This window comes from Lipotes vexillifer, unplaced genomic scaffold, assembly GCF_000442215.2.
Source record: "Lipotes vexillifer unplaced genomic scaffold, Lipotes_vexillifer_v1.1 scaffold929, whole genome shotgun sequence".
Classification (NCBI taxonomy): Eukaryota; Metazoa; Chordata; class Mammalia; order Artiodactyla; family Lipotidae; genus Lipotes; species Lipotes vexillifer.
This window is the reverse complement of record NW_006795950.1, coordinates 231,605-247,917: the sequence shown is the minus strand read 5'-3', so window position 1 is coordinate 247,917 and position 16,313 is coordinate 231,605.

Genomic DNA, 16,313 nt, shown 5'->3' with positions numbered 1-16,313 from the left:
TTTCCCTAGAAAACGTAGAGATGGTTTAAAATCTATTTGCGTCTAGAGAAATAATGCATAAATAGGTGAGATATAGTATCCAGTGTCAAGAGAAACAATAAAATTCATTGTTCTATTTAAGATAGATCTTTTTTGAGTGAATGAATTTATGTTTATGATTACTAAGTTCATATATATTTTCACATTCAGTTAAGGCTTGCAGAGTAATGTGTCAGTTGGTGCCACCTATCAAAAACCAAGGGTATGTGCAAATTAAAAAGATAAAAATAAAATTAAAAAGTGTTTCACTCATATTTTACCAGAAAGCAGATATTTACATGCAAATAAAACTACTGTCAAACAAATATTCAGATTTTTCATAAAATTTCATTTTTTAAGAACTCTACTTGCCTGAAAGCTACAGAATCAGAAAAGAACAATAACAATGTAAGGAAAATTGCAAATGACATACAAACAACTATATTAGAAAAAGAAATAAACATGTATCAAGTTCTATGCACTATGGTAGATATAAAGTATTTGGAGAATAAATGTTTCTTGTAAATGAACCAATTAAAATACAACTAAAATATCTTTAAATATTTCTGAGAATGGCTGTTATAATGTATTTAAGAACAAAGAGTGGCCAAAGTCTACTTTTTCTCAAAATTCCTGAAGAGTACAAAGCAGAAGGATTTATACTATTTTCTACATTGTAGTCTTCTCCAATATAGTGAGTCTAATTCCTTTGTTTTCCCTTATAGAACAAATATTAAAATTGTCAATGTAATTATTAATAATTGGGAAACTAAAATCATTTTCTATGCTCAAAAAGTCTTCCAATGTTCTATTAAAGCCTGGTTGTTTTAGGTCTGTTTCACAATTCAATAGTGGAAAATGATCATATAAATAGAAGTGGAGGCATTTGAGAGAAATACACTCATGCCCCCATCATGTGAAGGCAGGTCATCAGACAGCTTGGTCTATTTTTGTCTTTATTTGTTTTATTAATTGTGGGAGGCAGCCATCTTCTGTTTATTGTGGAAACATGGTAGATATGATTATACTTGTCCCTTTTATCTCAGGATTTCTAGACTATATTGTACATTAGAGATTTCCTCAGTAATCTCCTTGTGTCCAGTCTGTGCCGCATTTATGAGCAAATTTCTCTAAAGACTTCATTTCCTTTTTTGTCTTATGACTAATCTAAAAAAACTGCTAAAGCGAAGAACTACCAAAAACTTGAAGAGATTTTAGTGACCAAATATATTTTTGTTTGTATCTCAGATAAGATCATGAGAGGATGGCCTATCTATCATTGTTGTTAGGGCAAATGAAACAGGTAATACAGCAAATGCATCACTTGTAAATATATCTAAGGCTTGTTCTGCTCTGCCTAGAAAGTCTTCTTGCTCAATCTTCAAGATTTATATTCTCTATCTATAGCTACATCTATCTCTTTACCAATGATTAAGATTCAGTTTTTTTTGTTGTTGTTGTTCTAGAATTCTGATAGCAAAATAAGACACAAGAAGGAATACTCAGAACTTTAAAATATCAGGGTTATAAGGAATGTTAGAGTTTTTATTTTATGTAGGACGAAACCAATACTGAGAGTTTTATGTGATTTTTCCAGGGGATAAAATTATTGTTAGCAATTGCACTACAGCAGAAATTTCTTAACTCCTTTTCTATGGTCCATTTCTCTAAGCCATAAACTCTCTTTATAAATAATATCACTTCTAGTGTGCTGTACATTATTCGGAATGCTTAGATATGTTAATTTATTTACCTTTTACAACAACGTTATAAAGTAGCTACTGATCACCGTCATTTAGCCAATGAAGAACCTGTGGGACTAAGTGTTACATGATTTTGCCAAGATCACATCAAAAGTCATAATCGGGAGCCAGAGGCATGTACTTAATCATTAGGCCAGGTTGCCCCTCTTTTGCGAGTAATATTTTAAACTGAAAGCTAGATTTTTATGTAAAAAAAAGTCTGATCCCAAATTTAGTAGCAGAATAATTGACCATACAACCCTTCTCTCTTTTTCAAAATGCAATAATTTCTTAAAAATATTATAGGATCAGGAAAGCATAGGACTGAAGCATTAAATACCCTGAGAGACTGAATATACAAATAGACAATGGCCAGGCCATATATAAAATTAGAAATTTGACCTGCAGCAGCAAACCCAGGAAACCAACCACTTATCTACAGAGAATAGCCCAGAAATTAAGTTGGTTGTCTATAAGTCAGACTTGTAGAAAGTCAGATTGTCTATAAGTCAGACTTGTAGAAAGTCAGATTGCTGTCCCTAGTTACCAGCACAGGGAACCTCTGCAACAGTCAAGCCAAAATGGCTAAGACCTGATTAATAACTGACAACTTCTCTAATTTTTGTCTGTGTTTCCAACTTAGGACTAATCAGAGAAAGCCAAATATGTACCTCTAACCAACCATATAGGATGACCCCCTTCTAAGTAGTCCGCCTAAACCGTCTCTGTGCCAAAACCTCTGATCAGGATATACCTGATGCTTTCTTCTTTTCCCTTACAAACCTTTACCTGTCTGCCTGTGAGTCTCTGCCAAAACAGAAGTGACAGTAGCTGACTCACTTCTTAGCCAAGCTCTTTGCTTGTTCTTATTTTTGTGGTCTTTGTTTATTTCCATAATTCTATATTATTTGAACCTGACTTGACTTTACTTGCTTTGGATAAGGTTGGTCCAGATTATGTTACAGTTAATACTATTCTTACTCTATGTGACAACCCATGCCAGACTGCATTTGTTAAGATAGTCTGTGGTATGTGTAGTTGTCTGTTTTATAGAAGTGGAACAAGCAGGTTTGGTGTGGGTGAGGTGTCACTGAATTTATGTTTAGACAATTACAAACACAATGAAATAGTAGCAAATCGCAAGACTTTCTCATTACTTTCCCTTGTGATACCTAATTTCCTTGCATATTCTATTTTAATTTTGTCATATTTATTTTCCCTTCCCAGCGTAACTCTGGTTACCAACAAAACACGGGACTGGAAATTGGCTCAGTAATTTGGGAGGTTAGCCTTTCCCCTATGTCCGAGGTTAATCAATTACTTTTCTTGTGTATGGATGGATTATTTGAGATGGAAATTTTTTTCGTCATCCTCTCTGTTTTCTCCAATGATCCTTAAATTGTAAGACTATAGCCAGAATGTTGTATTTCTTTGATTCAGGGAAAGTTCATGGAACAGAAAGCAAAAGATAGTTTGAAGTCAATGACTCTATAGGATTGAAGAAAAATATATGAATTTGAAGATGTTTCAATTGGTGCCTTAGACAAGGAGATGAAAAAGAAGAATGCCTGTATGAGATGTGGCAGTGGTAGAATAGATTCTCATCGTCTTAGGAGCTGATATACTCAAAGTTTTCTCAATGAGTTAAAACTGATTATGTACTCCAGAGCTGTGTCTGCTGGAGGTGATTGGAGCATGGGAGAGAAGCTGGCTTGGTCATCTGAAAATCTATAGCAGACAATATGGATTTATAGACACATGGGGAATCAAAGAAAAAACTGATATGCAGTCTATGTGCTAGTTATGTTCCTCAGTTATTAGTAACCAATTGAAAGCTTAAGACAGCAGAAACGCTGATGTTTGGTACATTAAATGTCTTTCCTTGTTTAACCTTTTTCCTATTTTCTGGCATTCAGTTGCTTTAATACTGAACTCTAGTCAGCCTAAAATCCCCACCACAATGAAGTTTTATTTCCTAGTTGGAGAATTGCCTCTGCTTTCTTTTCTTTCAAAAGAATCACAGTTCTTGAGTGCTGCTTCAGCACTTTCCTCCAGTTACAGTGAGATAGATTATCAGGCTCATATTAGATGAGCTGTCAAGAATATTGAGCCTGTATTGTGCAAATAAGTCTCAAATACCAAAATGACAAAGATTGTTCCAGAAAAAGACTCACAGATTCAGGAATTTTAGGCACAACTTTATTATACTATAAATGAAAACCATAGTTATCTAAGAAAAACAGCTGTGAGCATTTGATTTTACAAAATGAGAGTTGTATCTTGAAATGGGAAAATAGATGATTTTTTTAACATTAATGATTTCTTTTTGATAATACTGTGGTTATTTATAAATAATATGAATTTTATTCCAGAGTCTGTAGCTCAACAAAGTATTCTGATTTTTAGGAAAATGGGTTTAAGTTATTTTTCTTTAACTTAGGCTTAAATGGTTTTCTTTTGACCACATTTGTAAAAATAAACTCCAATTAATAATAGAGAGTTCTTACAAAGCAATATCTGTCCTTTGCCACAGTGTAAATACCAAAGTCTCTAATGGATTTGTAAAAGGTTATTCCACTCATTTTGTTGAAGATGCTTATAGGTAAAAATTAATGATAGGAATAAATTTAATTTTAGTATTAACACGAATGGCAGTGTATAGCTTTCACTATTGCAGCAGAAAAAAAAAAAAACACAGTCAATGTGTATAAAAAGATAGGTTACCAGGATAAAGTTTGCCACTGTTGTCTCCAAGTCTAGAAATTGAACTCAATGGAAAGAATCCCTGTAATCAGCCACTCCATAAGCATATTACATTTATGGAATTCCAGCCTAGCTCTGCATTTAAAACAGGCAATCTAAACATGTTCTCAGTGGATAAGAATAAGCCCTGAAGAGCTACTTTTTAAACTTTATATTTTTTCACAGAAACTAGACTTCAAAGATACTCTGAAAAACCCATAAAGTTTCGAACTTCAGGGCCCACAAACTTCTCACTTGGTTCCCATTGACATCAATCAGAATCTATGTGCATGGACTGAGGGCAAAGCCTAACCTTTTATATGGTTGACAATATGTTTGAAATGACTACAAAAATGTCTGAAACTTCAAGCACTGTTCTAACTTTACACTTTGAAAGGACACTTAGTTTTAAGGACTCAACAAATGTCTAAATATGCTGGGTTTTACGAGTTTAATTTCAAATTTTAAAAAGTTCAGGGGAATTTTCTTCACAATTTGAAGGTCGCGATTAGATTTAACAGAAAACATCAAAAATGTTGAAGTAATTTATGGTGGCTTTCAAATATCTTTTTGAGGAATTTCTTCTTATGCAAAGTATTGATTTATTAAATATCTAATAATAGCAAAAGGACATTCCTGCCCACTCATTTGAGAAAACCAAACCCACCAATAATAATTAAAAATTGTGAAAGCAAGAACAGAAAAACCACATACAAAGTGTAAGGAGATATTTACAAATAAACACAACATTTTAGGTACCATCAGCTAATCATTTGTACATAAACTTCATGAAATTTTAATGCCTCTGTCTCCCTGTGTTGTAGGTCTGTGCTTATTCATCAGATGCTATAAACCTCAAAGGTGGGCACTGTCTTCTCTAAGACATTTTTAGTGCTCTTCCTGTGCATAGAATTGTGTAGAATTCCTTTTCTGTGTCTTATAAGGATTGAAGAGTTTGTTTTTAAGCATCTTTCTCATTGTTTCTCTCAGATCATGGAATTCCATATTCAATACTTTATGTTGGCTCAAAGGACCTTCTCATCTCCAAAATTGACTATTAAAATGCAAATATTACTTGGAAAATCATTAGTGAGATTTAGTTGGTCTAAAGGAAAAAAGAAAATTATCTGAAACATGTCTTTTCAAGTAGAATATAATATAAGGACAGGAGGTTTAGAAAATTTTGGAAGTAGCTAAAAGAGAGGGAAGTGGAAATAAAAGATCTCCAAAATGAGCTTTAACTACTATCCTGTTTCTTATTCTAACTTTTCATCGAATTAAAATTTGACCTGAGAGTTTTAACATGGGGTTTCCTGTTATTTACAGTTTTCTAACCGAGAAAACAAACTGCATGATATATTGACTTTTCATGTTAGTCTGGATTCCATTAACAACTCAACATAAGATTCAGGAAACAAGCTACTGAAATTTGGAGCAAAGTTATATTTTATGGACTTATGAGGAAATCTTTGTTTATTACAAGAAGTATTTAAATAAAAACTTCAGTAGACAGTTATTCCAGGAGTTAGGAAATATAATAAATAAAGCTTCATTCAGGGACAATAGAAAACTACTTAACAGTAAGTATAGGACAGTCACACTGCTCTGAAAAGATGCATGATCCCAGATATGGAGCTAAAGTAGACTTCTGGAATCCCTGTTATGCAAGGTTTTTAACATTTTTAGTTAATTTGAGAGTTCCTGGAACAGAGGCTTAGCATCTGGGTTAGCGGAGGATTTGAGGGAAGATTGATGAAGCAATTACTTGCCAACAGTACTGAAGTGTTTCAACTTTTTACAAACTGATTTCATCTTTATTGTACACCATGAAGAATATCAAGGCTCCCTCACACATGTAACAATTTTACTTGGCATAAAATTTCTATCTACAAGTGCAATCAAATATATTCAAAGATATATTTTGTCCTTGCCCATCTGTTATCACACTACAACTCAGGTCAGCAATGTGCTATTGTGCATGGTATGGAGTGAGTGTTTGTGTCCCTCTAAAATTCATATGTTGAAGCCCTATTGTGATAGCATTTGGGAGGTAATTAGGTTATGAGAGTGTAACCCTAATTCTAAAAGTCTATAGCTTTTTATAGGCCAAGATGGATGTCTAGTAGGAAATAGGGCTCAGAGGAGCCTGACTAAGGTTTGGTCAAGGGGAGAGCTTTTGTCAACATGTACTGCACTCAGTGCTGACATTGGTCTTACTTTTATGCAATGAAATGAAGTCTTAATTTTTTCAAATCTTTTTAACACACATTGCTCCAACAAATTCTTTCTAAAAGTACCTACCCTAAGTTAATAACAAATAAGACTGGATCAAGAGAGATTTAAAAAAAAAATTGTGAAATATTGCCATTGTGTGTGGTTTATGATTTATTCTTGATTGTTTAGTTTTTTTTACACAAACTGGGTTTTTAATATGTTCCTTTGTGTTCTGTATTATATACAAATTTATGTAAATTAATGAATAAGTGAATGGTCACAAAATGCTCCAAAAATATGTACTTTGTATTTTAAAATAATCAGACTCAAAATAATAGTATCATGAATTTATAATAGTTATGGCATTCTGGAACATGCATTGTTTTACATAGTGCAGCCTTAGTTTAGATTTCCCTGAATGCAGACCTTGAGACAAGTAGAAAATTTACAAGGAATTCCCAGTAAATGTAGGTTTGATAGGGAAGTAGAGAAGTGAGATGGGGGGAGAAGGAAGCCGACCGAGGATACACATGTGAGCTTCAAGGGGATATTAAGGCTTAATTTGTAAGAACTTGCTGAATACTGAGAAAATATACCTTAAAATTATGGCTCTTGGACAAAGGATGCTGGGATATCTATTCACCAACTATTTCCTTTCATTAATGTAGATCCCTCTGGGGTCATTGCCTCTTTGGAACTTTCAGTCCACCCAGTACAAGGACCAAAGAAATTGCCTGTGGCCAAAGATGCACTTAGGCTGAGAGAGAAATATGAGTACATTTGTGTGTGTAGAAAATATTTGAAAGAGGCTCTCAGGATTGAGCTAAATGTATATGGACTGGCTACTGACAGCATCTTCTCAAAATACTTTAAATTAGAACTATTCTGGTGTCCAAATTTAATTAATATTATATATGAAGCAACATTTCCACTTGTGCAGTTTGTAATAGAAAAGATAAAATGGCCAGAAAATTATCAGATTTATGGGATAATTTTAAGACAGATGAAGAATGATTTACTAATAGATCCTGCACTTTTTTTTCTCTCTTATTGACCTCAAGGTAGCATTTACACAAAATAAGAAGCCTCTTAAGTCAGCAAAAGGGGGTTAATATATTTTGGTATACTCTCCTAAAATAAAAACCTTAGATGCTCAGAGATAATAATGCATCTGAAAAGAAAAATGAAATGTTGAAATTGGTAAATGCAATTAGGTGATGATTATTGGAACAAAAACTGGCATTGTGATGGAGTGTTACCAGGCAGCAGAACCAGATAATGCCAGTATGAAAATGGACCAATTAACCTTCAAAATCTATTTAAGTAGAGGCTGTATCTCTAAATCAGTTGAAATGGGAACAAACATAAATCAATTAGCTTTCAAAATATTTAATAATATCAAAATATTGCTGGTTTTATCCCTATCTATTTTTATGAATTATTTTGTATGCATTTCTGACCATTATTCTGAGTAGCCTTTTAATGAGGCAATCAATGTGGAAAATTAATCTTGTTCTTAAGCCAGGTTTTAAAAAATGCCTTCATTTATGATATTTAGTCATACAGTAATTATATTCCCAAGTTAATATTATAATATTGTAATTTAATATTGTAATATTGCTTATTACAGGGTTCATTCAGTACTATAAATGTCTGGATTAATATCTGGATTCAATTTAAAGAAAGCTGTTTATCCACATAATGGATGTTAAGTGAATGGGTAGCTTAAGATTTTCTCCTTTTTTCCTTGAAGAATGATACATAAATCACACGCTGTGGTCATAAAATTTGGAAATATATGTAAAGGTTACGTATTACTATAAAATATTATTTCTTATATTAAATATAATCCTCTTTGACATGCTACCAAATGCAAGTTTGTGTGCTCAATGCACAGTGAGGCCAAACGCTACTGAAACGTCAGAGTTTGGAGCAGAGAAAGGTTTATTTCAGGGCTATGCAAGGAGATGGGTGGCTCATACCCAAAAAACCCCAAACCCCCCCAAGGGTTTCAACAAAGCATTTTTTGTTGTTGTTAGTTTCTGCTTTATAACGAAGTGAATCAGTTATACATGTACATATATCCCCATATCTCTTCTGTCTCGCATCTCCCTCCCTCCCACCCTCCTTATCCCACCCTTCTAGCTGGTCACAAAGCACAGAGCTGATCTCCCTGTGCTATGCAACTGCTTCCCACTAGCTATCTATTTTACATTTGGTAGTGTATATACGTCCAAATATACACTACCACTCTCTCACTTTGTCCCAGCTTACCCTTCCCCCTCCCCATGTCCTCAAGTCCATTCTCTAGTAGGTTTGCGTCTTTATACCCATCTTGCCCCTAGGTTCTTCATGACCATTTTATTTTAATTTTAATTTTTTAGATTCCATATATATGTGTTAGCATATGGTATTTGTTTTTCTCTTTCTGACTTACTTCACTTTGTATGACAGACTCTAGGTCCATCCACCTCACTACAAATAACTCAATTTCATTCCTTTTTATGGCTAATATCCCACAGTATGTATGTGCCACACTTTCTCTACCCATTCATCTGTTGATGAACACTTAGGTTGCTTCCATGTCCTGGCTATTGTAAATAGAGCTGCAATGAACATTGTGATACATGACTCTTTTTGAATTATGGTTTTCTCAGGGTATATACCTAGTAGTGGGTGGGTCGTCTGGTAGTTCTATTTTTAATTTTTTAAGGAGCCTCCATACTCTTCCCCATAGTGGCTGTATCAATTTACATTCCCACAAACAGTGTATGAGGGTTCCCTTAGCAAAGCATTTTTAAAGGCCAAGTGAGGAAGTGAGGGTTGTGGAGTATGTGATCAGTCTGGGCACAGTTTTCTGGTTGATGGTTGATGTTGAGGTAACAGGGTGGTATCACAGGGTGTTACATTATCAGTCCTTAGGAGCCAGTAGGTCTGGGCTACATGCTCATGATCATCAAGTAGTTAATTTCTTCCATTTGGTGGTGATTTTAGCCTCTGAAAAACCCAGGAAATATGCATGTGTTCCTATTATCTGGGTACTTAAGAGAGAAGCTACAGCAGAGGATATGGGTGAGGGGTCTGTCCTGGGAATACCCCATAGGGTCATGCTTAGTTGCAAATAGGCTTCAAAACTGACTCTGCTTTATAGTAAAACCTATATCTAAAAAAAAATATTACTATAGAAAAAATACAGGTCATTGGATATTTGAAATTATTTTATTGTAATATGTTATATACTAATATTTTTAGAACTTAGAAGATTAAAAATATAAATATTTAAAATATATGAAAAAATAGAACAAATTCCTTATCTCATACATATGCAGAATTCATGCTTGGTAGATACTAAAAAATATATTTTGAAATGAAGCATATAAATATCTGTATTCCTTTTAACCTCAAATTTAAAGGTAATCTTTTGTTATAAATATTTTTCCTATAAATTTTAGTTAGAATCATCAAGTGATAATTGATGCCACATAAGTGGCCTTTATATTTAAATAGTGACATCTCATTATTAAATAACTAAATTTTAAAAAATGTCTGAAAATTATTTATCAATCCTGATTTTATAAAAATGTATGTGTGTGTCTAAAGAAAGATTTATTTCTTCCTTTACAATTTTTTTTTTTTTTTCTTCTACCTTTTTTTTTCTGGCTAGAATCTCCAGTACAATGTTGAAGAGAAGTGGTGAGAGTGACCATCATTGTCTTGCTCCTGAACTTACCAGTAACACTGTTGGTTCAAAATTTTCTGGAGTTCCCTGGTGAAAGCTGAAATTAGTCACTGTGTACAGAAGGCAAGGAGAGATCAAAGAAAGAGGCAGACCACTCCAGATTGGTAAGTGTCATTTAATAAGCAAGAGATCTTACGTATGAGGCTTATTTTGGGTGGCTGTAAGACAAGCAGATCTCTGCCCCTTCCTACCAGAATGTTAAAAGTTTATATGGAGGCCATAATTTGGCTCATTACATATAACCTTCCCAATGGTCCAGCAACTTGTTGCCCTCTCAAGGTTGCATCCTTCAAATGGCTGCTACTGTGGGAAAGGTGGGCAGAACATAAATTCTAAGGACAGGGGAGGGGGTGAGGTTCCTCAGACTGTCCATGTCCAGTTCTTGGGTCAACCACAGTCAAGTTCTCTCCCTGACCTCCTTCAACAAACCCTTAATTCGATCACCATTAACTATTGATATTTTGTTAGCCATTGAGCCATGATAGATGGTCTACCATGTTGACAAAATTCCTTCTATTCCTAATTGCTAAAACATTTTATAAGAAATAGGTGTTGGATTTTGCCAAATGCTTTGTTTGAATTTTCAAATGATCACTTTCTTTCTTATGTTAATTTGATAAATTACATGGATTGATTTTGTAATCAACCTTGCATTCCTTGGATAAACTTCACTTGATCATGATGCATTATCATTTTTATGTTGTCTGAAGTCAGTTTGCTAAAACATTCAGAATTTCTGCATCTATTTTCATATGGGATATTAATCTGTAACTTTAAAAATTTGCTTTATATAATCTTATCTAGTTTTTTTTTTTAATAAATTTATTTATTTATTTATTTTTGGCTGTGTTGGGTCTTCGGTTCTGTGCGAGGGCTTTCTCTAGATGTGGCGAGCTGGGGCCACTCTTCATCGTGGCTTGCAGGTCTCTCACTATCTCAGCCTCTTTTGTTGCGGAGCACAGGCTCCAGATGCACAGGCTAAGTAGTTGTGGCTCACGGGCCCAGTTGCTCCACGGCATGTGGGATCTTCCCAGACCACGGCTCAAACCTATGTCCCCTGCATTGGCAGGCAGATTCTCAACCACTGTGCCACCAGGGAAGCCCCTTATCTAGTTTTAATATCAGGATAATAACTACTTTATAGGGTGAGTTGGGAAATATTTTATCTTTTTACTTTTCTGGAGGAGTTCATATAGAATTGGTACCATATCAACGTTAGGTATTTCATAAAATTCACTGCTTGCACTAGTGTGAACATCTGAACCTGGAACTACAAAGTTAATACATTTCATAAATATACTACTAGTCATGTTACATATTTTTTCTTGAGGTCACTTCTCTAGTTTGTGTTTTTTCAAGGAATTTGTTCCTGTCATATGAGCTGTCAAATTTCTTGGCAAAAAGTTGTTTATAATATTCCCTTTGTTAACCTTTAGTTATCTGTATAATCTGTAATGAAAGAACCTCTCTCATTTCAGATGGGTCATTTTTGCTCTCTTTCTTTTTCTTTCTTCTTCTTCTTTCCTCCCATCAGTCTAGTTAGAGGTTTTTCAACTTTAGTAATCTTTTCAAAGAATCTGCTTTTGGTTACACCTATGTTGTCACTTGTTTTTCTGGTTTCTATTATCTTAGTTTCCACCTTGATCTTTATTACTTTCTTCCTTGTACTTACTTAGAGTTTTATATGCTGTTTTTGTTGGGAACTCTACTGAGTTGGGGAGTAATGAGCTGCAAGGTGTCAGGGTAGCTAATTAAAACAAGTCAAAATGCAAGTAACAGTCAGGCATGTATTCACTTACTCCTGTAGTACAAGTAGGTGGCTAAACTGCAGAAAGCTCTGCTCCTCCACACCTGTTCCTTCTTTCTCCATTTGTGACCCCGCCCCTGGAGGAGGGTTGGGTGGATTGGCAAGCAGGTGGAGGTCATCTCACTGTTGAATAGCTCAGAACTAAAGTCTGCTACAGTTTTACGGCATTAGAGAGGGGAGGTACTTGGAGTGGAAAACTTATAAGTAGCAAGTCAGAGTAGAGAAAAGTATCTTCCAAGTTTCTCTCTCCTTCCCCCATAAAGAGGTCTCCATTTGAGCTTCCTGAGGAAAGCCTCAGCGGAAAACTCCAGATAAAGAGACCTCTAAATGGAGACATCTGAGCTATGAGTTCAGCTCTATATAAAAGAGCACAGCCTACCAGTGGGGCCTGAGTCTTTGAGTGCAGCTCACTTCAGAGGCAGCAAGGTGCTGGTTGTGCATGCAGCAGGACTGCTGTGGGGTGAGTAGATTTTCCCTGGGTGTGAGGACTGTTAGGTAAGACTTTTGTAATTGGCTGTGGTTGGGCCTTAAAAAAAAAAATCAAACTTTGGTTTTTAACAAAGAGCTGAACTTTTTGGTTTCCTGCTCCCTACATTTTATTAGAAGCTGAAGTCATTTATTTGCAACCTTTCCTCTTTCTAATATGGCAATTTATTGCTATGAATTACCCCAATTATTGCTTTAGTGGCACTCCATAAATATCAATGTATTGTGAACATTTTTATTCATACAAAATACTCTCATTTTCCTTTTAAATAATTTGAACACAGATATTTCTTTCTTGTTCTGATATTTAGTCTCATTGCATGACTTGAGTGATATTATATTTATGAGACTTGTTTTATGACCCAGAATATAGTCTATCTTGGCAAATGTTCTGTATATATTTGAAATAGATCTGTTATTAGTTGTGTGTTCTATAACAGTGTTAATTAGGTCCAGCTGCTTGATATTTGTAGTCACATTTTCTATATGCTTGCTGATTTTTAATCTATTTGTGCTATCAATTATTGAAGGTAAGTAATGAAATCTCCAACTATATTTTGTGGACTTTGTTTCTCTGTGCAGTTCTATCAGGTTCTGTTTCTTGTTTTATGAAATTGTCATTAAGGTTGTAAACATTGAGAGTTTTTAATTACTCATGATAAATTAACTGCTTGTATAGGTGCTATTTAAAATTTAAAACATATTTAATTACCCTATTTTAAAATTTTAAAATGATAATCGAATATCTGAAGAAAGGAAAGCTGAAGAATATTCAATGCTTGAATACAGTATTTGTTCTGCACTTTTTTTGTCTCAAAGCTGGTGTCCTTTGATTTGAATAATTTTCCTTTCCTTAATTTTAAGAAAATTCTCATAGCAGAGCGTTGAAAGCATGAGTTTCTAGTAGTTTGCTGTTTTGTGTTGGATTAATTTGGTTTTTCTGTTTGCTTAAGTAAGTTGCTTCAAAGTCCTTGAAATTATGTTTGCTTTTACTGTGATGATCACCATCCATTTCAATAGATCTGTGTTTTGATATTCAGTAGTGGTTTTTCTCCTTATTGTGGTTTCAGATTTATTAACTACTTCTCTAAATATTTTGTTTCGTTTTAAAACATTTCCTTCAATCTATAGTTTTACTTTCATCTCATTATTTTGTGTATCCACCTTTATGGTTTTTCTTTACCATATTCATGCTTTCCTTTTCCTTTTTTTTTTTTTTTTTTTTTTTGCGATATGTGGGCCCCTCACTGTCATGGCCTTTCCCGTTGCCGGACGCGCAAGCTCAGCGGCCATGGCTCACCGGCCCAGCCGCTCCGCGGCATGTGGGATCCTCCCAAACCGGGGCACGAACCCGTATCCCCTGCATCGGCAGGCGGACCCCCAACCACTGTGCCACCAGGGAGGCCCTCTTTTTCCTTTTTAAGAATGAAGACCCCCCTGAGAAAATTGCCTTCCTTGAGTTTTCTTCTATACTCAACTTTTAAAAAACATTTGTTATTTTTCTTTTATTTTATTCATATGTGATGGTTTTCTTGGCAGTATCTTCTATCTGATATTGATTTGCTTTTTCTAGTTAATATTTGGCAACTGAGCAGTTTTTTGCTATTTTTTCTTGTTTTTTGTTGTTGTTGACTGAGCTGGAACATTGATAAATGAAGGAAAAAGACTGTAATAAGGCTCAGTCTTTGTTCTTTTTCTGAAATTTGATCAAGTGTTCTTGAAATAAACTAATAAGGTGACAACTAGAAACCTATACTTTTTTTTTTTTTAATTCCTTGAATGGTCATGGATTCTTTACATATGCAGTTTGGATTCAGGTGTATTGCTCATATCTTCAATTCATTGGTTTCTCTGTAAAAGCTATTTACATTATTTATCAATCTGAAATAGAAAATGTTAATCAGCCTGTTTTATTGTTACAGAATCTGGGGACATTACCAGGAATTCTCAGGATCTTGCCGAGTTGTCTGTCCAGCTTCTGGGGGTTAAGCAGTGGTGGGGCATATGGCCTTTCTATTATGTGCTCCCATCTTTGAATCACCTGCTAACTGTTCATTTGTTTGAATTTTTGAAGGATGTTATACAGTTGACCCTAAAACAACTTGGGGTTAGGGTGCCAACCCTCCATGCAGTTAAAAATCCAAGTGTAATTTAGAGTAGGCCCTTCATATACACAGTTCTCCACATCCACCGTTCAGTATTCACTGATTCAGGCAATTGTGAATTATGCAGTACTGTCATATTTACTGTTGGGGAAGGAAAAAACAAAACAAAACAAAGGACCTTTAAGTGCAGCCCTGCAGTTCAAACCCATTCTATTGAAGAGTTGAGTGTATAAGATTATGTCCCTTCATTTGTTTAGTTGGTGATGTTTTATCACTGCTTCATTTTTAGTTCACTCATAATTATAGATATCAGAGGAAGACAATTCTTTGCAGTTTCATTCTGATATCCTAAACTATTCTTCTCATGCAATTGTATTTATTTCTTTTTTAGAGAAAACTCAACTGTAAAACCAGTGACGATTGTTTTTCCTTCAAAATTAATAATTCACCTACCCCTAAACTCAGTATATGCACACATGATTAGAAAGAAAAAATGCACAGCCTATTTAGTTAATACTGGAATAGTGGTCAATGAAGGTGATTTTTATTATTTGAGGATTTTAACTCGTAAACGTTTTTAACTGAAAAGAATAGTATGTTTCACTTGCAGTGTGAATTGAAACAGAAAAGATAACCAGTATTGATTTAATTGTCTGTGATAATAGAATAATAAATAATCGGAATGCTGTGCAATTAGAATCTTACTTTATCAAAATGGTCTTAGAAAAATACACCAGTTTCAAACTCTGAATTTCAAAAATTGAGCTTCAAACCAGTTGTAACGTTTGATATTTCCAGTAACCTAACATTGCCAAGTATGATTAGCAATACATTCAATACATTAAAAAAGGAAATTTAAGGTAAGTTTTAATATATATGTATTAGTTTAGTGGGTGAAAAATTCAGTTCTACCAAAGACACGTCTCTAGATATTCATAAATCCAGGAATAAAGTCTATTAATTGTGACCCTGTTATTTTCTCACCATAACCAATAATGCATATAATGGTTCACTTACTGATAAATTAGTATTTTTCTAATCATCAGAGACAAATACACTATTTAACTTCTAAAAGGCAAAGGATACTTTACAAGTCTTCAATTTTTATTATCATGTAACTAATCTCTATTCACAAAATAATTTAAAATCAAGCTATATGTGAAGTTTTTACCAACCTGATCTACTTGTACTTTATTTTCATGCCTAAAGTTTTGGACCAAATAATGCATTTAAGCAAAATGAAATATTTTCTTGCTTTCTCGGACACACTATTTACCAAGATTTTCATATTCATACATTGTCTGTTTAGGTGAGAAAAATATAAGGAACTCATCATGGATGGTTGAGAAAATAATAACCTGGGAGGAGACAGCGTTGATGTAGCCATATGCTCAGTGCTTGTTACGTTCTTCAGTGGACATTGATATAGAGCCACACTGGAGTGTGAGGCTGCCATGACT